The sequence below is a fragment of the Penaeus chinensis genome, chromosome 17 (genome assembly GCF_019202785.1).
Source record: "Penaeus chinensis breed Huanghai No. 1 chromosome 17, ASM1920278v2, whole genome shotgun sequence".
In the NCBI taxonomy this organism is placed as follows: Eukaryota; Metazoa; Arthropoda; class Malacostraca; order Decapoda; family Penaeidae; genus Penaeus; species Penaeus chinensis.
This window is the reverse complement of record NC_061835.1, coordinates 11,294,180-11,299,179: the sequence shown is the minus strand read 5'-3', so window position 1 is coordinate 11,299,179 and position 5,000 is coordinate 11,294,180.

The window sequence follows — 5,000 nt, the reverse complement described above, 5'->3', positions numbered from 1 at the left end:
AATAAAAATTTGAAAAAACCCCCGTAAATAATTAAAAAAAATTTTAAAAAATTTTTTTTTAAAAAAAGCAAAAAAAGTTAAAAAAAGAAAAAAAAAAAAATTAAAAAAAAAAATAAAATTGTAAAAAAATAATAAAAAATAATAAAAAAGGGGATAATAATAGTGAAGATGAAGATGAAGTTAATGATAAAGGTATGTTGATGATAATGATAATAAGAATCATAATAGTATGGAATATACTGACAGTAATAACAGTATAATAATGATGATGGTAATGATGATGATGATGATGATGATGATGATGATGATAATGATAATGATAATGATAATGATGATGATGATGATGATGATGATGATGATGATGATGATGATAATGATGATAATGATGATGGTAATGATGATGGTGATGATGATGATGATGATGATGATAATGATAATGATAATGATGATGATGATGATGATGATGATGATGATGATGATGATGATGATGATGATAATGATAATGATAATGATAATGATAATGATAATGATAATGATGATGATGATGGTGATGATAATAATGACGGTAAAAGCTGACGGTTTAAGAGACCAGACCAACTGAGCGGATGATATGCCTCTATATCATTTTCCTTTCCTTATCGCATCTTACTGTCTCTTTTATATAATTTCTACTCTGATATCCCACGTAGAATCCAGGTACATTATATGGCCAAAGTTTACGTTCTAGGTTGTATATCTAAAGAAGTTTCACGAGTGGTTGAAGGATGAGAAGAGAAGCCTCCAAAGAACTTTTCAAAACTGTGTTCTTGATATTTTTATTTATCGCAATTTAGCCTTGTATCATGTAGTAGTAATAATGAAAAGAGTAACAACAACAGCGATAATATTAATAATGATAATAATAATAATAGTAATAAGAGTTTTTACTCAGTAATTCTATTATTGGAAAAATGAAATTGAAGTTTACTGGTATGATTGTTTTTTTCTAAGTTATAGACGAATATCAAAGTGACACTGCGAGATAATGGTTATTTATAGGTGGTCCACAGAAGGAGTCGGCCAGCTAGGGGTGTAGACAGTGCTTTTAGTTTGGATAACGTGTATATTTCTTCCGCACATTAATAAATTCTCCTCAAAGGCAGAATTGGAATTGTCGTAATATATATATATATATATATATATATATATATAAATATATATATATATCAAATTTATATACTGATTTTATCTTTTACGCATCTAATTTCAGGAAAGGAAGAATTTGGAGCTTAAACTGAACTAAGAAGTACCCCTATCCGTCAGGTGTTTTCTGAAAGAAGTATGTAGTGTTTAACACTTGTTCTGTATTATTCAAACTTTGATTTATTCTATAATGAATGTTCTTGCTCTCAGACTGCGAGGTGAGTTGCTAGTTATTCTTTTTTCCTGGGATTGGACCAAGTAAAGTCGACTGTGCATGTAATCCACAAGCGATTCAAGGCAGCACAGGACAAATGAGCATTATAACGAGTGTGCTGATGCCTCTGCCGACCCCTTTTCGAAGAGGTTGATATCAGTGTTTAATCTCACACGGCCGCGAATTTGACACATAGAAAGTGCGTAAATGTTTTAAGGGTAATGATGAATACATGGTAATATACCTGTTAGATTCTGTTGATGTGTAAGAAGCACCAACAGGCAGAACACAAAGCTCAGCAAGGAAATTTTAACGATGGCCAATGTAATAATATTCCTTCGCTAAAGCTAGAAGAATTTGCTTTTAATAAAACCACGATCAGGTAACTCAGGGTTTGTCACTTCATATATAAAGGCACTTGGATCTCTAACTCGTACATCGAAAATTATGCTTTGAATATATTCCGAACAATCACACTTGTGCTTAGTATATAGCAAGCCAGTAAAGCGAATTTCACCAGTTTCAACATTCCCGAAAATCAAGCCACATAGTTCCCTTCTTGTCTGGCGTATCTTTGAAGAACGAAATATTATAACACTTCCGTGTACCTTCGAGTGAACTATCATTAAAGGAAAAAAAAAAAACTAACCACAATTATACTTATTCATCAGCTTCAAGTCATATGTCAAAATTCTTTCTTTTATTTCAATTTTATCTTTACCTTGATACATTACATGATGCTTAAGTCTGACGATCCAAGTAAAATTAATGTGAACTTGAAAGCGTTATCATGTTTATGGAAGATGAATAACTTTTACCTTTAGGAGGACGAGGTTAAGTTCAGTTTGCAGAACATGTTTCCCTGTGCATATTTGCTATGATAATGATGCAGCTTTTTCTAGACCTAATGAGAGAAGGAAATGAGGGCAAGATGACGATTGCTATACATAGATGAAGAGAGCGGTTGATATATTATTAGAAAGATACACGAATGAATCAATAGGTAAATATATGAACTCTCTCGCTCACACCCATCCTCTCTCTCTCTCTCTTTCTCTCTCTCTCTCTCTCTCTCTCTCTCTCTCTCTCTCTCTCTCTCTCTCTCTCTCTCTCTCTCTCTCTCTCTCTCTCTCTCTCTCTCTCTCTAACACACACACACATTGCACAAACGCAAACACACAGAAACACAAACCATCACACACATACATACAAACACACAACCAACACACACACATACACACATTAGACCTATTATATTTCTTTTTATACATCTACAAGATTAACCGACTTATCTTCCAGAGCACCTCCTTGTTACTCGTAAAAGTGGTGAAATATTGGGTTATTGGAGCACGTGTCTTGTTCCTAGTGAACTGGAGGGGAAAGGAGAAACTTACGATATACGTTCGGGCTTATTTGCTTTAGGGGGGAAGGGTAGTCTTATAAGGCAGGTTCTTTTGGATAGTGTAAAAGGTGGGGCAAGTTATTTATAAGAGGTTGCTGTTTGTGTAATCAAAATGCAATGTCTGGCTAAAGGTGATGGCAGGATATAATGACAAGGTAAGAAAGGCTGGTATTCGACAGTGCTAGGATGAGTGCTTAGTACTTCATACTATTTTTACTACCATTTGCTAGTAATGATAATTGTAAATGTAAGTAGAAACGTGTTATTGAAGAGAATATTTTTCTCGAAGAGCCTGCTAGTTATTTAGTAGCTGAAAAATGATCAAAGCCTAGTTTAGTTAAAAGTTAATTTACACGGGGTTATTTATCTTTGCCTGTACCTTTCAATACTCTCTGCGAATTGAAAACTTCATTGCGTCAGATGGTGCTGGTATAACAAGATGCACATGAAGTTTAAGAGGATATATATTAACACAAATAATTAGGTTAATACATGATCATAACATCTTATTATATCTAATTATACAATACATATTAATACTTTAAAATTTGTTTAGAATTTAATCCTCCTTCTTTCGTATACAAAATCAACTTATAATATTGCCGTACGATATAATATTTCAAAATAAATGAATCTACCTGTTCATCCATAGTACTTGTCATAAGATAACAGGTTTTGTCATATTCCCATAGCATTTTAATTAACTGTCTACAGTAAATAGATATTGTGCTTGGTTATTCTTAACACACACACACACACACACACACACACACACACACACATACACACACACACACACACACACACACACACACACACACACACACACACACACAAACAAACACACACACACACACACACACACACACACACACACACACACACACACACACACACACACACACGCATACATATATATACATATATACACAATCTCTTCATAAACTTTTATCCATTAATATTAGCACAGACAGTTCATGATAATAGCAAGGAAATGAACATCCTTTAAAACTCAGCAACTAAATTATTACCATTACTGGTGAAGGCAATTATCACAGCTTACAATGGCTTTTAACTAAATCGTGTTTGTTGTGAGTATTTTTTCCAGTATACTACCATAAATCTTAATGACAATGAAGAAGGCAGTAATTTCAGTACCCATGGTAAAAATAGCAGTAAAATTAATAACAGAAGGTTGATATAATTACTGCGTTAGCGTATATCAGGGCAAAAGCTGACAGTATACGAGACCAGAACAGTAGCCTGTATAATTGACTTTCCTTTATATTCGCATCTTACTGTTTATTTTATTTAAATCTATTTACTCCCATATTCTACGCAGAATCCAGATGAATTATGTCGCCAAAGTGTACGCTCTAACTTCTATGGATTCTTAACGAGGTGTTTCATGAGTGACTGAAGAATAAGCAGAGAAGCCAATATGAACCTTTTCAAATTAGTGATCGTGAATATTTATTTATCGACATTCCACCTTGTATCATGTAATAATAATGATAATGATAGTAATAACAGCAATGATAGTGATAATATCAATAATAAAAACGAAAATAATAATATCAGTAATTATAGTAATAACAACATTAATATTAGTTTCTTCAGTAAAGCTATTGTTACATTCATAGTTAGTTTGGATGAATGCATTCTCACATACGGTCACATGTAGATTGTCCATATTAGGAGTGGGCCAACCTGGGATGTACCAAATTCTTTAAGTTTGGATAATATGTATTGTATATAATGGTCCTTAGTATATAAACTATATTGGGCTTTTAGCTCCTGCGCGTCGAATCTCAGAAAAAGGATTGACAGCTCACCCTGAACTCAGGAGTAACCCTATTCGCCATTTTTTTTTTCTGAAGGAAATATATATTGTTTACACATATTCCGTATTATTAAAACTTACAGATATATTATTATATTTATTTTTTAATGAATGTTGTTGCCTTTGGGTAAGTCGCAAAATCTAGAAGAATAATGAGGTACTTGGCCATGTGACCAAGTACATCATGGTCTGTTCACAAAAAAAAAAAAAAAAAAAAAAAAAAAAAAAAAAAAAAAAAAAAAAAAAAAAATGATAATAAATAAATAAATAAATAAAATATAATTAAAAAATCACTTGTACCTCTAACTCGTGCATTCAAAATGCTTAGAATATATATCTTCTGCACTAGTCTGACTTGT